The 18,562-nt window shown below is 53.1% G+C and overlaps 1 long non-coding RNA gene across 1 annotated transcript in view; it reads right to left on the reverse strand.

The window, feature by feature from the left end:
- Nucleotides 1-18,015, reverse strand: part of LOC309850297 — a 48,415-nt gene extending 30,400 nt beyond the window's left edge. The window contains exon 1 of the long non-coding RNA XR_014304176.1: nt 17,740-18,015. This is a non-coding gene — a long non-coding RNA (uncharacterized lncRNA). The remainder of the gene's footprint in view (nt 1-17,739) is intronic.
- Between the last annotated feature and the right edge of the window lie 547 nt (nt 18,016-18,562).

Here is an 18,562-nt window from a genome sequence, read left to right on the forward strand (position 1 = left end):
AACAAGGCACTTCATCGTTTTATTTTTCCTGGTTGTTTGTAAAGTAGACCTTTTCTGGAGCAGTTTTAGGTTCACAGCAAAATTGAGCGGCTCATACAAAGAGCTCCCCATCACTCCCGCCCCCCCCCCCCCCCCCATGCACAGCCTCCTTCACTCTCCAGGTCCGCGGACCCGCACCGGCATATCGCAGCTGCCTAAAGTCCACAGTTTACCTTCAGGTTCACTCCTGGGGTCTGTCGGACACTCTCCAGGGTTTTGGCAAATATTTAATGGCCTGCATCTATCACTACAGTATCATTCAGGATAGCTCCACTGCTCTAAAAATCCTCTGGGGGCGCCTGGGTGGTGCGGTCGGTGAAGCATCCAACTCTTGGTTTCTGCTCAAGTAGTGATCTCAGTGTTGTAGTCTCAGGGTCGTGAGATCAAGCCCTGCATTGGGCTCTGCACTCAGCATGGAGTCTGCTTCTCCCTCTGCCCCTCCCCGCTCTGTTCTCCCTCAAATAAATAAATCTTTAAAAAATAATAATAAAAATCCTCTGTGCTCTGCCTTCTGCCTTCACTTCAACTTCTTATTCTCAATTCTTTCTCCTTTGAAATGGGAGAAATCACTGTCTCACAAGGAGATCATGAGGCTAAAACGAGATGGGCTGCATGAGAGTTTTGCTCTAGGTGTCTGTTATTTATGTAATAATCCAGTGAAAAGCCAAGCGCCCTCCCAAAAGCCAAGCGCCTGACTGTCTTGCATGCTGTTGGAGGAAAGAGAGAACCTCCTGGGGGGCTCAGGAGATCTTACTCCAGAGTAAGGAGATCTTAGTCCCCTGCCTCAGTGGGTCTGGGTGGTGGGCCACCTGAGGAACCGCAGTGGGAGGAAGAAATGGGGGCCCACGGGATTCCAAAGGCCCTCTGGACCATTCCCTGCTCCTGAAGTAACCCAACCAACTTTATCAGAGCAGTCCGCTGGCTGTTCTTGGCAGAGGCTCTGAGAGCCTGCGTGAGTCATGTCCACGTGGCTGATGTGGGGAGGGAGGGAAGGAGGGAGCGATGGGGTGGGCTCATGCCCAGGCTGGGCCACGCTGGCTTGGAGACATTGTTCCTGAAAGTCCCTGGCAGGAAGTGGGCTGCTGTGGGCTGTTAACCTGCCATGCAAATAGACAAGTAAACACTCTTTAATGAGAATCCCAGATGCCTGCTTCATTCCAGAGACCCAGACACTCCTTCTGGCCTCCAGGTGGGGACCAGCTCTAGGGAGCCCTGTGCGCAAGCTCGCCGGGGCTGTCCCTCTCTCATTCCTCCAGTATCCAGACAGGGATCTTGCCTGGGAGACCTCGGTCTCCTTCCAAACCCAGACAGGCAAGGTCTACACAGGAAGAGGGAGACCCGGCATGACAGTTGGCACAAACGTTATCGCCCTTCGGTCAGACCGGAAAAATCATTCTTGGGTTGGCCTCGGCTGTCTAGACAAAGCAGATGAGCTACACTTTGGTGCTAGAGACATGGGTGGGCTGTGTGGTAGGCTCATGTGGTCTCCCCAGGCTCCGCCTCAGTTGGGTCTGTCCCCAGGCAGGCACCACTGGGCTTGGAAGATGCCAGGTGCTTGCTGTATACATAGTCAGAATTTATTGCCCTGTGGTAAGAAGGGATGGGGAGGGAGAGGATGGAATGGAACACATCTGGTGACCTGATTTTTGTTTTCCTGTTCTCGGTTAAGGACCTTGGCTGTGTTAGGGCTGGAGAAAGAAGTCAGGGACAAGGTGCAGGGGCAGGGGGTGCACATTACTTGGCTGGGCTCAGGGAGAGACGGCTGGACCCATCTTGGGAAGGCCTCTGCTCCTTTTGGGGTAGGAGAGGACTCAGTTCCCCTATGCGAAGATCCAATGAGGAAGAAAAGTATGATCTCATGAGATGGTAGCTACCCTTGTGGTGAGCATAGCGTAGCCTACAAACTTGTCAAATCACTGTGTCCTACACCTGAAATTAATGTAACTTAGTGGGTCAAGGGTACTCAGAACTTTTTAACAAGTATGATTCCATGAAATTTAGCAGCATCTCCAACAAGGACACAACATGCAATCACACCCATACATAAATCCAAAACAAGTGCATGAACAGGCACAGCTTTGGTACGGTTGCAACCACAGCCCTGAACTCTACAATGAACACTCGCACTTCTTACACACACTGCAAACAAAACACACACAAACTTGTTCATCAAGACCAGAGAGTCACGGTGACCACGAACATCAAGGCAAGCATCACGTGAACCATTACAGTCCCTGGGATTTTGCAAAGCCTAATGACCATCCCAAGCTTTCTACAAATTTCCATAGGGTGCTCCTGAAGTAACCCAACCAACTTTATCAGAGCAGTCCTCTGGTTGCTCTTGGCAGAGGTCTGGTTTTGGTGAATCATTCAGTCTGGAGTCTTCTGGTCATTCCTCATGACTGTCCCTGCTCGCCACCACCCCCCTATAGATGGAGACCATGGCAGAAAGACTCACGAGGCTTCTGTGAGGGGGTCAGCTTGGGAAGATTTCAAGAAAGGAAGAAATGATTGACATGGTCTTTGAGAACACATAGGAATCCAGGGACTCCCTGTAAGAGCCACCGGCTAGGAGATCACTGAGGTCCAATCCTATGTTCCACAGTGCCCCTTAGCAGCCAGTGGAGCTGTATTTTCCATCCCGCTCCCCGGCTGGGTTCTAATTTCCAGTGCCAGGAACTACTTCATTTCCTTTATGAAACACAAGTCTGTCCAGATGGCATGCTCCTGCTGGCCTGAGGGCGTATTTGCCCTGGTGCTGCCAGTCCTCCACCAAGGCAGCCTTCTTCCACCCAATCACCCCTCCCTCCTCATCCCAGGATGGAGATGTCTCACCTTAACCTTCATCTCAGCTACCCTGCTGTGCCGCCTTCTGACCTGGCAAAGCTGGGCACCCTGAACCAGGCCTTGATCCTCATCCACAGTAGCTCCATCCATTGCTGGGGAGAGAAGAGCGGAGACTCCCAATCCAGTCAGTTAAATGCCATCAGGGAGGAACCAACATGCTGTTGGGGCACGGGATGGATGGGGGGAGCTCATGGAGGGGAGGTATTACTCGAGCCAGGGCCTGAAGAATGAAGGACCAAAATCAGGGCAACATTCAAAGATAAGGGCCACAGAAGAAGGTTGGGCTGAGATGAGGGAGGGCCAGGCTATGTGCTGGGTCGGCAACTCAATTGCCCAACAACTTCATCTAAGGGATCCTTCCTTCCCTCCCTTCCTCACTCACTCCTCCCCTCCCTTCATCCCTCCCTTCCTCCCACCAGTATTTATTGATCACCTTTTTCTGTATCAAATACCTTGTTAGGTGGAAGAAGCAAGTATGACTAAGACATGTCCTATCTTGAAGGGCTCACAGATCAGCGGCAAGACAAACATGTAGAACTTGTTCGAGCTCCGGGTCCTGCAGGAGGGGAAGATCTTTCAAGGAGACATCCTCTGGACCCCAGACCAGAACCTCACTTGACCCCTCATGACATGGGCAGCATGCCGCCAAGCCTCAGAGCCACCTCAACCACTCTTCACCCCAGGCCCCTCTTATAGGCTGGTGTCTGCCTGTTGGTTGAAGGGATACATTGCATCTTCTCAGCCCTGGGAGACCTAGAATTTTCTGACCTGAAGGCCAGAGACTGGACCAGACGACCTCTTGTGTTCCTTGAGTCTATGGTCTATAGGGGATGTAAGGAAACCTCTGAACACACCCTTTCCTCACACAGCAGTCTTGCAGAGGATAACGAGGGGGGAGACTCTCAGGAGACCATCTGCTCTCCTAATTTCGCTCCTTAGAAGAGAAGTGTGTGTGTGTGTGTGTGTGTGAGAGAGAGAGAGAGAGAGAGAGAGAGAGATCCTCCCTCTCCCTGTGCCTCATTGCCTTGGAGGATTCCTGGCCTGGAGATAGACTGAGGGACACATCCAGGGGGCATGGGCAGTTTGTGAAGAGGCCCATGGTGGGATCATCATGGAATAGCCCTCAGTGGTGCTACAGGTCTGGTAGATCTGGAAGAATCCAATGCCTAACTGATGCTGCTCGGCAATCTTTACCAGGGATCTCCTAAGTCAGTGCTACCACTGGGGGGTGGGGTCCTAGGGAGAGGAAGACTCACTCCTTGCCCCTCAAAGTGCTCCCACTGAAGTTGCTGAGACAAATATGCAATGAGCATGTTCAGTAGAGTAAGCTGGCTTCCCTGGGAGCAGTATGAAGAGCCAAGTGATGCCATCAAGGAAATACAAATCAGAACCACAATGAGATACACCTTATGCCAGTGAGAATGGCTAAAATTAACAAGACAGGGAATGACAAATGTTAGCGAGGATGTGGAGAAAGGGAAACCCTCTTATGCTGTTGGTGGGAATGCAAGCTGGTGCAGGCATCCTGGAAAACAGCATGGAGGTTCCTCAAAAAGTTGAAAACAGAGCTACCCTATGACCCAGTAATTGCACTACTGGGTATTTACCCCAAAGATACAGACGTAGTGAAAAGAAGGGGCACCTGCACCACAATGTTCATAGCAGCAATGGCCACAATAGCCAAACTGTGGAAGGAGATGAGATGCCCTTCAGCAGATGAATGGATAAAGAAGATGTGGCCCATATACACAGTGGAGTATTACGCAGCCATCAGAAAGGATGAACACCCACCATTTACATCAATGTGGATGAAACTGGTGGGACTATGTTAAGTGAGAGAAGTCAATCAGAGAAAGACAATTATCATACAGTTCTACTCATATGTGGCATATAAGTAGCAGTGCAGAGGACAAGAGGAGAAGGGAGGGAAAACGGAATGGAAAGAAATCAGAAAGGGAGACAAATCAAGAGAGACTCGACTCTGGTAAACAAACTGAGGGTTGCAGAAAGGGAGGTGGGTGGGGGATGGGGGTAATCGGGTGATTGGCATTAAGGAGGGCACGAGATGTGATGAGTATTGGGTGTTAAACACAACTCACGAATCATTGAACACGATATAAAAACTAATGATAAACTACATGTTGGCTAATTGAGTTTAAATTTTAAAAAAGAAAAAAAGAGCAAAAAAAGAGGCAAAGGAGCTCAGAGGTACAAAAGAGCCTACCCAGTGTGTGTGGGGTGGTGGTTAAAAATGCAGGGAACGGCTTTTTTTATTAAAATTTTTTATTAAAATATAATGTATTATTAGCCCCAGGGGTAAAGGTCTGTGAATCGCCAGGTTTACACACTTCAGAGCACTCACCATAGCACACACCCTCCCCAATGTCCATAACCCCACCCCCCCTCCCTAAAACCCCCCATCCCCCCACCCCAGCAACCCTCAGTTTATTTGTTTTGTGAGATTAAGAGTCTCTTATGGTTTGTCAGGGAACAGCTTTCAAAATGAGCCTTTGCATCACTAAGGACTGCCTTTGACTAGATGTGACAGAAACCTGACTACTGAGGTTTAACAAAAGGAGTTTATTTTTCTCTTGTAACAAAAAATGTGGAGGGAAGCCAGTGCCGGCTTCAGGGACATCTTCAAGAACCCAAGCCCTTCTTTTCTTTTTTTTTTTTTTTAAGATTTTTTTTTCTTATTTATTTGAGAGAGAGACAGAGTGAGAAAGAGATAGTGGCAGAGAGCATGAGTCTGGGCGGTGGGAGGGGGGAGGTTGGTGGGGGTCATAGGGAGAGAAAGAAGCAGGCTCCCTGCTGAGTAGGGAGCCTGACACAGGGGCCCATCCCAGGACCCTGGGATCATTACCTGAGCCAAAGGCAGATGCTTAACCCACTAAGCCACCCAGAAATTAAGCCCTTCCGTCTCACAAGCCCATATGTTTCACACGTGGCCTTTATGGGATGCAAGCTGGGTACTCCACACTCCAGCATCACGTCGTAGACTTTCCAGGGAGCAAGACAGAGAAAAGCAAAAGACACAAGCCAGACATGCTCCAGCTCTGCCTTCACCTTTTCAGGCAAAAAGAATTCATGTTACTTACATCTTGTTGGCCTGAACTGTCACATCATCACTCCTAGAAACAAGGGAACCTTGAAAAATCAATATTTTTAGGAAGGCACATTGATCTCCCTTATCCTAGCAAAATCAACACATTGCTAATGAGGCGGGAGAGTGGGTAGAGATCTGGCAATCAGCTGTGCTCCCCAGAGTCCGGAGGCACGAGCAGAATCAGTGTGGCTGGGGTGTGAAGGGTATTGGGGCAGGGAAGCAGCAGGAGCAAAGGGCTGGGCCGGGAGGGTGTCGGGAATGTTCGGGAATCACAAACAGTCCGGTTCAGCTGGAGCTTAGGGTGGGCAGAGCGGTGAGAGAGGATGGGGGCAGTGTGCATCGCCCAGGTTTGTGGGATCGCCCTCCCACCCAGACACACACTCTGCGGTGCCATGGGCCAGGCAGGGGGGCAGGTGGCAGCAGACATCAAGCAGCATCAGGGAAAATCAAGTTCAGTTGCACCAGGAGACTGATTGCAGTTCACAGGTAGGCAAAGGATGACCAGTCTCGGGGCAGCCTGGCAGTGACAGCCAGGGGCAAAGGGATGCCCTCAAGCCAAAGCAGACCCTTCAGCGAACCCTAGTGTCCCTCACCGTTCCCTGAATAAACTGTAAAATTAAATACATGCGCCGGCCTCCCGCCCGAGTTCTGTGGATTACTGCCACTCAGCCTCGCCTCCATCTATCCTCCTGGTCTGGCCCCTCCAGACTGTGTGGACGGATCAGCATGGAGGATGCTGACTCCAACCCGAGGAGGTGGTTCAGCCATTTGCTGGATTCTCCCCAGAGGTTCCAGACAGCGTCTCTGCACACAGTGTGGGGGCAGGGACGCCACCCTCCTTTGCTGAGTTTGGGTCATAGATCCTGGCTTTTTTGACAGGGAGGCACTTCAGTCCTACCTTCCTCTTGTTACCGTTGAAGTTCCTTCCTCCTTCTGGCCTCTGGGGAGGCAGAGAACGGCAGCTAATGTCCTCGAAGATGCCTCAACTGTCACAGGGCTCCCCGGGCGCCCCTCGGCCTCCCCCTTCCCAAGCAGAGCACTTCCCCATCTGCCTGGATCACCTTCCGATCCTTGTGTCCTTTGCGTTCCTTGTTGGGAAGCCTGTTTAGTTTCCCACCTTCTTTTAAAGGCCAAAACCCGGGGGTGGGAGAGGGCGGGAGAGGGCGCTGTTGAAGATATGGGGACTGAGGCTCTGGTAGGACTTTGACCAGACTCATTCATCAGTTCTTTGGTTTCCTGAATAGGACATGGCTAGATTCACAGCGGTGTTGGACTACAGAGCAGATATCAGGATTCCCCCCCGACGAAAAATGCCAGAATGGAAGAACCAAGCCACCGTCACATCATGTAGCGCCCATTCCCCACCTATTTGAGAAAACCCTCTACAACGTCCCGGCCGGAGGTTGGGCATTTCCAGGGACAGAAAATTCCTTACAACTCAAGCCTCCCCGGTGCTCTTACGCAGTCATGGGCAGGCCTTACTGGTTAGAGGAAGCATCTCTCTCATGTTATAATACCAGGCACCCCAAGGCACAGTGGACCCCTCCTCCACAGCAGGCCCCGTATGGAAAGACCCCCCGTGTATGGCACTTTGACCAGCAAATTCGGCTCTGTTATCCCATTTCATGGATGAGAGTACTGCCAACAGGACTGCTTGAGTCCCTTGCCCAAGGTCTCAAGTCCGGCACTGGAGACTAAAACCCAAGCCTGTGTTCTTTCCACAACATTGATCTGGGCATTTTGGCATTAGGGGCTGGAGAATTCTTTGTTGAGGGACGTCGCTGAACACTGGAGGCTATAGTGTGGCACCCCCCACCGCTGCCCACCAGATGCTAATGAACGCCTCCCCCACCAGCTGTGACAAGCGAAATCAGCTCCAGACTTTGTCAAACCTCCTCTGGGTGGGAAGCGATGTCACCGCTGGTTGATCTGCCCACTTATCACCTGCTGTCTCTCCGCAGAGCTCAACCTTTTCCCTTCTACCCACTAGCCTGCTTCTCTCCACGGGAGTCACACGGAGCTCCCGATACGTCTTTACATTGCCCATCAGTCCAAGTAACAATGAGGTGCTTCCTTATCTCCAAGACTTCCCCAGGTCAGACCCCAGGGCTCCTTCTTTTCCTGATATGCTGTGGTTTCTAGGCCTTTTGCCACGCTGGCAGCAATGTACAGCTGAGCACTGCTGTAAGAACACAAGGAAGACAAAAGGTTAGACAAAAGGAAGAACTTCCTTCCTTCTCCTCCTGGACTCCATTATCAGGAGCAGCTGGGATGAGTCATCACTTCCTTTGCAAAGCGATCATACCCGTCATCCGCACGGGACGCCCACACTGGAAGCTGTATGGGGGACGGTGTGTAACGACAGCACGGAGACAACATTGGGCGTATGGAGGTGATAATGCTTGGAAAAGACGGGAAGTGTTGTACAATATAAGGGAGGGTGTATATTTCTTCTCTGTCCTCCATCTCAGCCCCTCTCCCAGAGTCCTCTCCAAGACAGACCAGACTGGCAGAGAAAATTAACCACGGTTTGTTTGAGGAATGGGAAACTTGAAAAAGAGGATACTTTCTAGAACTGTTGTTGTTGTTTAATCTTTTTTTTTTATTTTGTTTTATTTATTTGACAGGCAGAGATCACAAGTAGGCAGAGGGGCAGGCAGAGAGAGAGAGAGAGAGAGAGAGAGAGAGGAAGAAGCAGGCTCCCTGCTAAGCAGAGAGCCCAATGTGGGGCTCTATCTCAGGACCCTGGGATCATGACCTAAGCCGAAGGCAGAGGCTTTAACCCACTGAGCCACCCATGCGCCCTTAGAACTGTTTTTTTTTTTTTTTTAAGATTTTATTTATTTATTGGACAGAGAGAGACACAGCAAGAGAAGGAACACAAGCAGGGGGAGTGGGAAAGGGAGAAGCAGGCTCCCTCTGAGCAGCGAGCCCAATGCAGGGACTGCCTGGGATCATGACCCGAGCCGAAGGCAGACGCTTAAGGACTGAGCCACCCAGTCACCACCCCCTTCCAGAACATTCTTTCCTAATCTTTAGTGAGGGCTGATTGCTCCAGCAAGGGTTAATATGTGGTTACCAATGTTAGACTCTAATAGGAGTCGCCTCCCCCACTCACTCCTACTTATTTGCAAGACTGCTTGTTAGGGAAATTCAATTCTCCCTAGAACATACCACCTGGAAAAATACCTCACCACATGGAGAACAAGGAGTGCATTAACCGGGGAAGGAGACCGGTGGTGGGCCCTGGACCAAGGTGTCCCCCAGTTCTGGAATCTGGTTAAGTCTTTCAGTTGTACCAAAGGCATGTTGTGTCTGGCCCAGACGGCAGCCACACAGGCCTGGTGTCCGAAGGTGTCCCTCTCTCCCTGCTCCCCTGGAGTCTGAGAGGACCACGGAATCAATGGGCCATTGCCTCCCTGGCCTTCTAGGGTTGGCTCTCTTTGCACGCCTTTGCTAAGTGACAGGGTCACCTTCAAGTTCAGCTCCCTTGGTGAGCAGAGCCCAGTAGGTGTTGGGAGAGCAGGAAGAGAACTCCTGAGATAGACAGCTCTGCCCTGGGAGCTCTCAGCCTGATGGCAGAACCTCCCGCCCCCAGGAAGTTAGGAAGAGAGATGCCCCCAGAAGAAGGCTCCTTCCTGCATGCAGCTGAGTGGGAACCTCAAAGCTACGCACCTCTGGTACGATGAGATTGGCTCCAAGGTGGCGACCAGGGCTTTGGAAAAGTTCAGAGGAGAGAGATGAATCGGGCGGAGCACAATTCCCCAACCAACATGGAAGAGGTTGTTCTGATCAGTAAAGAAACAGTACATGTGTGTGTTGGGGGGCAAGTGTGCAATTAAACTCAAGGGCACCTGAGCACACCCCCGCACTATGCAAATAAGACAGCAAAGAAGGCTTTATTGGGCTGGACATCTCTTTCCCTCTGGCCCACACCCTTCTCCGATCTAAGGTCAGAGAATGTGGCAGAGAGGTTTGGAAAGAGATGGGACCATAAGGGAGTGAGTGGGCTTTTTGGAGAGAGAGGGGAGCTGTGGCCCAAGCCCCAGGTCCATGATACCGCCCCTCTGCCACTGAAAGGTTTTGTCCCTCTGGCCCGATACCTAGAAACCCAAAGCCAGCACTGGACTTGGGAGAAGGGACCAGGACAGTTGTGCCAGAACATCCTCAAGCCGAGGCAGTGTCGGGCTATCACCCCAGCTCCATCTCAGCCCCAGGCTGCGCCTGCCTCCACCTCCCCAGGCCAGGGACCACTCCCCAGGAGGCAAGAGAATAGCAAAAGCATCCTCCGTAGATGCCTCTGTGGCCACAAAGATGAATTTAATGTGCACCGCGGGGCCTCTCTCCATCAAAATTAAAAGGAAGCTGACAGGCCAGTGCCACGGGCTGCGTCTAACAAAATAAAATTTAACAGGGATAAATGTCAGGCCCTGAACTTGCGTTTCAAAATCCAAGTGCAGGAGCGCAGAATGGTGGAGGTGGGGCTGAGGAGCGGCCTGTGTAGGAAAGCTTTCAGGCCTTAGGGGCTGATGAGCTTGTTGCGACTCAGACTGCCGGGGAAAGCAAGTGTTTGTCCCTTGGATGTAGGGCGGATGTTTCCAGTGTGCTCAGTGCAATTTCTTGCCAGCCTCAGATTACCCGATGGGAGGAGCACTACTCTATTATGACCATTTTGCAGAGGAGGAAGTGGAGGCACAGAGAGATTTCAGTAGTTTACCCAAGAGCCCACGGCCGCCAGGTGGTGGAGCCAGGAGCCCTCCGGATGCAGACCGCGTATGCTGGGGGATGGAAGCCTGGAATTTAGGGCAGGGAGGCGGAGTCATTTTCTGCTCTGTGCTGAGAAGAACCCATTTTCCAGACTCTTCTGTTTTGTTCTAAGGTGAACACTCCAAGTCTTTCTTAGAGGCAAAGGCATGTCCAGAAGAGAGTGTTCGGGAACGTTCATCTACCCAGGACTCCTGCCGCAGTGCAGGGAGTCAGCCTCAATACCACCCTCAAAGCCATCCCCCTGCAGCCTCCCTGCAGCCGGACTCAGGCAAGCTTAGCGGTCCCTGATGCTCTGCAGGCTTTCGGCACAGGCCCCGCCTTCTAGCCCCATCCATCCACAGCCCCTTCTCTGCCAAAGGCACCAGCATCTCCCATCTCCGACCATGGCTGTAGAACCCCGCCAACCGCTCCGTCTTTGCTCCTGCATCACCAAGCCTCTCCACACCTCCCGCTGTACCGGGAGTTCGGCCCAGCCCTACCTTGGGTCCTACTAATTCTCCAGCCCTGTCCTTACAGGGCCCTCACACGTGCTGTTCCCTCTGCCCAGAATGCTCTTCCCTGCCGTCCAGCTCTGGCAGCCGCTCCTACGGATCCCTCAGGTCCGGGCTTGATGCTGGGCCAGGGAGAGTGGCTCATGCTTGCCCGCCCACACCAGGGCTCGCCCCTTGTCCTTGGGTACAGCACCCACCCCTGCGCTTCCTGCGCTGCCCATGCTGATTTACTCCTCTGTGCATTTGCTGTCAAGTCCACGAGCGCGGGGCTGTTTTGTCTTGTTCACACAGCGCACAGAAGGCCAAACCCAGAGGCACGTGGTGAGCGGACAGTAAATATTTGTTAAGCAAACCACGGGACGGGGAGGAAGAGTTTCAGGCCTGGAGAGCTCCGTGCATAGAGGGGACTGTGGTCCGTGCGAGCCTGTGTTTCAGAATCGCGATCCACTTGTTGAGCAAGTGCTGACTGCTGGGGCGCCTGCCACTTCTGGTATCTTCTACACAGTGATCACTTTGCCCTTCTTACAGCCCTGTGGGGCGGGGCCTGACCCTAGCACTGTTTCACACACAGGGAAACTGAGACCCAAGAGGCCCACTAACTTGCCAAAGGCTCTATGGTCACCAGGGGGCCAGTCATCTGGGCGCTTGGCCAGACAGATTCTGAACCTGGGCCCATGCTCTCAAACACCTCAATAGGAGGCCAGTGTGTGGAAGTTTCTGGAAGTCCTGCATCTATCAACAGAAGGCACGCTCTCCAAGGAGGTGGTCCCAGAGGCAAGGGGCAGATGCCAGAGGCCTCCTGAGCCAGCGTGCTGGGAGGGCATCAAGCCTGGACACAGCCGACCTCTGCGACCTCTGACGCCAGTCTCTCTCCTAACTCCCTACCCAGGGCTGCAAGGGGGACAATGTGGATTCGTAGAGATGAAGGTGCTTTGGCAAAGGTAGAATGTGCTTCCAGAATCCAGGGTCGGGCCGTTGCCCACAGTGGCCGGGACTGAAATAACAACATGGCCTTCCAGTCAGACTGCAAGTCGAGGGGCACAGCCAGGCAGGGACCTGCCTCCTGCCAAAGCAGCCCATGACTTCGCTCCAGGCCCTTCTGCCTGCCCTCTGTTCCTGACCTCCCCACACCCAGCATGGGGAGGAGGGAGGCAGTCAGCCCAAGAAAAGACAGGAGACTCTAAAACAACAACCAGAAACTGCCCCCTGAGTGAGGAGGTTGGGTCCGTGCTCGGAGCTTTTGGCTTAAACCAAAACCCTTTGGCCCTTCCTGTGGTGGCTTGGCATCTGGCTGGTTTGCCTCAGCCTGCCCTGGAATCTTCTGGCAAAGGGGCCAGGGCAGCTCAGGGAGAAGGGTCTGGGGCGGGGAGAGGTAGTAGCTCCCATCTCGTGGAACGCACGGGGGGCCCTGGGAGTCTTGTGGCATTTTGTCACAGAAGCGGAGGGAGAAGGGAGGCCTCATTCCCCTTCTCCCGGAGCAGGCGGCTGGCTGAGAGAGCTCCCGGGGACCCTGTCTGCAGACTCCTGAGAGTTGTTCAGCATCCCTCTGCCCTCACTGCCTGTCACAGGAGCTGTCTGTGGGGACAGAGAGAAGGTGTCTGCCGGCAGCAGGTGCTGAGCGGGGCCGAGACACCTGGGTCCGGTGGGATGCTGTGGGAGGGGGCTGTGCACTGGAAAGGTTGTGTGGGACCGTCGAGAGACAAAGGGTGGGGCGAGGGAGGCCAGCGAGGGTGACGGGTTAGCTCCTGAAGGCCTGGGAAAGGGGCAAGGGAGGGTAAATTAGGACATCGGAGAGAGAATCAACACGCAGAATACGAAGAGGAAGGAGGAAGGGAAAAAGAGGGTTTTGCTTCCTTTTGGAGGCAACATAAGGAAGAGGGCTTCATCCCTAAACTGCAGGAGGACGTGTGGGGTTAGATCCCAGGCAAGGCGGGCCCTACCTGCCTGCCCCTGCTGGCACGTGTTTATGTGGCAAGGAGCTAGAGGGGGACGGACTGTACGGGAGAGTAGGCCACAGACTCGCAGAAGCCCTTCTAAGTGGTTATGGTTTTCTGGGAGCCAGGGAAAGACAGAGAAGCAAGAACAATTCCCAAGAAAAGGGAGAAGAATACAGAGCTGACGCTTACTGGGGACCCTGGGTCTGCCAGCATGAACTCACCGAGAACTCACACGCCGGCCTCAGTCGGTACAGATCTCGCTTTCAGAAGAGCATGATTGGAGGGTTGCTCAAGGCCGAAGAGCGATGAAGGAGCAGAATCACACCAATGTCCACGATTTTTCCACCAGGCCACTTCTTGGGAAAGGCAACAGGAGGAGGCAATCTCAAGCTGACTCTGAGCTAAGCACAGAGCCTCATGTACGGCTTGATCCCGTGACCCTGAGATCATGACCTGAGTGGAAACCAAGAGTCAGACACTTCACTGACTGAGCTTTTTTTTTTTTTTTTAAGATTTTTAAAATTTATTTTATTTGACAGACAGAGATCACAGGTAGACAGAGAGGCAGGCAGAGAGAGAGGAGGGAAGCAGGCTCCCTGCTGAGGAGAGAGCCCAATGTCCTTGATCCCAGGACCCTGAGATCATGACGAGCCGAAGGCAGAGGCTTTAACCCACTGAGCCACCCAGGCGCCCCTGACTGAGCTTTCTTATTCCTTCTTCCAGTATTATGCTCTGTTCTGAGCACACGCTCTAGGTGCCGGGCCCCTGCCTGCAGCCCATTCAAGACTGAGAGCTGAGCTTGGAAATTATGACGACACCTTCTTTAAGAGGGTATAATCGGTTAATGAGCCAAATAAGTAATCCGTTATTTCTGAAGCCTACTGTGTGACTGGCATGGCACTTAAAGGGAGAGTGAGCCTAGACCTCCAGCAGGAGCTTGCAAGCTAATGGGAAATCCATCTCCACAAAGACAGTTTGCCAAGTATGATCAGAAATCGTTACCGCTTTATGGAAAACCTCTGGAAGCCAAGGCCATTTGAGACCAGGCTCTGGCACTTGGAGACGAGAAGGAAAGATCTACGTGAGCCAAGGTCGGGAGTATCTGGGACGCACAGTCTCTGAGAGGGCGGCTGCACATGGGGTCCCTGGGTGCCAGCTGCCTGGGACATTGAGGTCTGTGTTGCTGGAGTCCTGGTCGGCTATCTCTGACCTTGGTGGGCAGTCTCCGGGGGAATATGGCAACTCGCTCATGGCCGTGAGACCCTGACAAGTGTGAGCTTGGGGCTAGCGTGGGGCGAGCACGGAGCTGTGTAGCCACACGAGGAGGGCCGGCTGACCTGACTGGGAAGGGAGTTCCCTAGGAGCAAGGGACCACTGACACGGGGGCAGAGGGTGACAGCCTTCTGGCCAGGGGACATGAGAATGATATGACGGCAGGCCTGGAGGAGAGAGAGCAAGAAGCATGTTCCATGGGCTACAAATAAACACTTGAGTCAGCTCGAAGGGAGATAGAGACACTAGTCAGAGACAGAGATCAGAGACAGTACCAAAGGGGCTGGAAAAGCTAGCAAAGGGGCTTGGGAGGGACACCGCACTGTATCCTGAGAGAACAGAGGAGTCCAGAAAGTCCCTTCTGTGGACCGTCCCCTTCCCTGCCTTTCTGTACAAGGCTGCCTAAGATCCATTTCCTTCTGCTTGGCCTGGTCCAATCCTGCCCACCCTCCTAGGCACTATTCAGATTCCCTTTCCTCCAGAAAGCCTTCTTGGACCACCCCATTTCATTCACTCATTCGTTGGTTCATTCATTCCACACTGAAATGTGTGTTAAGCTCCTCCAGTGGGGAAGGCACTGTGTGGGGCACTGGCCGAGAACAAGCAGCTATGGTCTCCAGCCTCGCGCCGCATATGCAATGCAGTGTTCTGGAAGCCTCGGTGACATCTCCTTGAGGTGCCCAGCCAGTGAGGTTTTCAAGGACCCTTCCAGAAGCACAGTTTCCCACCCCCCCCCCCACCCCCAGAGAGAGCTCCTTGGAGCAGAGACCAGGCCTCTTCGTGCCTTTATTCCAGGGCTGGTGGGCATAGGGTTGGGCCCTCAGGGGTGCTCAGTCCGTATTTTAGAGACGTCTGACTTTCCAGCCACGCTAAACAAGGCAGAAAAGTCCGGCTGACACCCACCTCTTCCCCTAGTCTCCCCAGTTCCAGTGCAGCTCCTCCACAAGGAAGAAAAATGGAAGCGCCATTGAACCTTTGGCCCCAGGATGCAGAAAACAAGCAGAGAAAGGAGAGCCCGGGAGGGAGTTTTGCGCCTGGGCGGGATGCCAGCCCCGGAGGCCTCAGGCCAAGTGGGGATTCGTGGTCCTCTGCGTTTTGGAATGTGACAAGGGCTTGCCAGGGCGCCTTAGAGCGGCTCCTCCCCGAGCCACTCACTCCTCACCCTGGACAGAGCCACGCTGGCAGCTTGTCCTGGGCCCTCCTCACGGTGCACTGGTGCCCCGCGGTGGACAGAAAGCAGGCCCTGATCTCACTCCCTCCTGAGGCTTCATGTCCCAACGAGAGAGGGCTCGGGCTCATGCTGTTCCTCCCTTGCAAGGGGTCTGCCTAGGGTACGGCCCCTGCACTCTCTCAGGGACCACCCACCCCTTACCTGGTCTCAGGGTTTTGCCTGATCCCAGCCCAGGAGTCGTCCTTCAAATCAGGCACCGACGCGCTCCCCGCGGTGGGCTTATTTCAGTGCAATCTCAGAGACAGAGCTGGGCTATTGGTCTAAATGCCCGCATGGGGGCTGGGGCACCTTATGTCATCCTCCCACCTTAGGTGTGGGGGTGAGGGGAGTGGAACCAAGGCTTCTGCCAGCCTGCAGCTGACTGTCCCTCTAGGCAAAAGTTGGAGAGCAGAGTCAGAGGGGATGGCAGAAAAGCCCCTGAGCCTGGGGGTACAGGGGTGCAGGGGAAGGCTGGTAGAGGATGGAGTTGACCTGGGGCTGAGACAGAGCCCTGGAATGTTCTGGAATATAGGAGCATCTGGTTGCTGGTTTTTTTTTTTTTTTTAATTTTTAATTTTATTCCTTCCCTCCATAATAAGCTGTGTTCAGTTGCTAGAAGAAGATGGGTGTTAACCCTCCAGAAGGCACTGTGTAAACAGTCCTATCCTTAGGGCTCATCTCTGGGTGCTGTGTGGCCCCTCATATTCCAGGCCATGAGCCTCTGGGAGGGTCATTGCCATAGTTCTATCGAGCGGACTAAGCAGAGCTAGCAAGAGAAACTCTACAAAAAAAGGGGCCAGGGAGCAATAACCGAGCCTGGACAATGTCAAGAGGAAACAGAGTGAGAGCTAAGGAGGAAAGAGCGCGAGGGCAGCTTGAAGAGGTCAAAGCGTAAGGAATGGTCAGATCAGCTGCGAGACGGGGGCAGGGACTGAGCTCACCCAGAAGAGGAAAGGGAGATCTCAGCACTCCTGAGACCCATGTACAAAAGGTAAGGCCAGGGGCTTGCACACCCTTATTTCCATGGCCCCACGTTGCTGCGAAACCCCGCCTTCTCTTACAGGAGCCTGAAACCTACATAAGTCATCCATGTCCCTTACTTGTGGTCCCAGGGTAAAGGGGTCGAGACTTGCATTTGAATCCGGGTCTATCAGATCCCAAATGGGTTCCTAACATCTGAGTTGTTCAGCTGAGAGAGGAGGCACCGTGGGACCAGAGAGAACCAAGGCCTTAAACTCCAGGATTCAAGAACCTTAGCAACTAAAATCCGGATCACGGAACCATGCGATCTCTGCTCTTCCCTCCCTTCCCTCTCCTTCCTGTTTGCCCCCTTTCCTCCCTCCCTCCTTCTATCCCTATAACGTTGTTTACTGGGCAGTTACAACCTGGCAGGCATCAGGCTAGTGCTAAGAAACAAACAGGAATAAGAAGCTACCCTTGCCCCCTGGAAAACTCACAATCCCTTGGGAAATTCCAGAAAAGGGAGCAAGCTCTTTACATCCCCCCGCCTCCCCAAGAGGGTTTTTTCCCTCCCTGTCTTTACTTCTGAGTTCCTCATGGGGGCCCAGCAAACCTCCCACATCTCCCTCCTGCCCTTTTGCTCCGCCAAGTCCCTCCTCCCAGAGCTGCTCCAGGGGCTACTGCCAGAGCGGCCAGTGACGCCACGAACAGGCCTGTAAAAACCCTGGGCCTTTGAGCTCTGCGCACACATCTGGACACAGCTGGGCCTGGGGCAGCCCACATTCTCCAGGTCATAAGTCACGCTGGAACAAACGAACATTTCCCTGGCTTCCAGCCTCCTCCCCTCGCGGCCGCCGACCCAACGGTCTCCTCCTCACCACACCCCATTCCCTTCTGCTCCGAAATCAAGGCGCCGCACTTCGCCGTCACCCACATGGTCCATTCTCGCGGCGGCTGCCATCAAATAAATGCAGTCTGGCAACCAACACATGTTTCAAAATAACTCAAGCTGTTTGTGCAAATTCTCAAATACTAGGAAGCGGACGCAGTAAATCGGAACTATCCTTCTCGAAATCCTGTTTTTCCTCCCCCACGTATTTCTCTACATACCACATCAGATCCTGGACCTCTTCTCTTCCACATTCCTGCTTCCCAAACTCCTCTTCCGGCTGTAGCCACACACCCCTTCTCCTTCTCTCCGCGCTCCTCCTGATTCTGCAACACCAGAGCCCACACCACACACTCTGGAGAAAGGGTCGGGAAGCAGGTGACGTGGTAAAGCCCCTCTTTCCCAGGCAGGAGAGAATGGAAACATTCATGCAGCAGTTGTTTATTCCCTGTCACCTGTGAGCTGTCCCCATAGATAGCCCTTCCAGATCATGCCAAGTCCCAGCAGGGCCGGGCCGTTTCCAGACAAAATGACCATACCGACCTGACTCTTTCAGTCAGCCCTGATCTAAATATTTTGTTCTCACCCCAAGCTACAGTGAGCCACCGTTAGTCAACTGTCCCAGTTTTGAGCTGAGAAAATATGGTCACCAGATTTCTGACCCACCCTTCTTCTTAGAAGCATCTTAGAATCATATACTCTGATTATATTAAATACTTCCCGTATTGCTATGGACTGAATGTGTGTGTCCCCGTAAAATTCAGATGTTGAAATCATCACCCCCCCATGTGATGGTGTTTGGATGTGGGGCGTCTGGCAGGTGAACTAACACCCTGTTCTGTCCTCATGAATGGATTAGGGGTGCTATGAAAGGGGCCCCATGTGAGGACTCAGCCCGAAGACTCCTGCCATGTGAGGACTCAGCCCGAAGACTCAGGAAGTGGACACCAGGAAGTGGTGTCAGGACACCCTGACACTAAAGCTGCTGGTAACTTGATGACAGACTTCCCAGCCTCCAGAACCTGAGAAACAAATTTGTGTTGT

This window comes from Mustela nivalis, assembly GCF_964662115.1.
Source record: "Mustela nivalis genome assembly, chromosome: 16".
NCBI lineage: Eukaryota > Metazoa > Chordata > Mammalia > Carnivora > Mustelidae > Mustela > Mustela nivalis.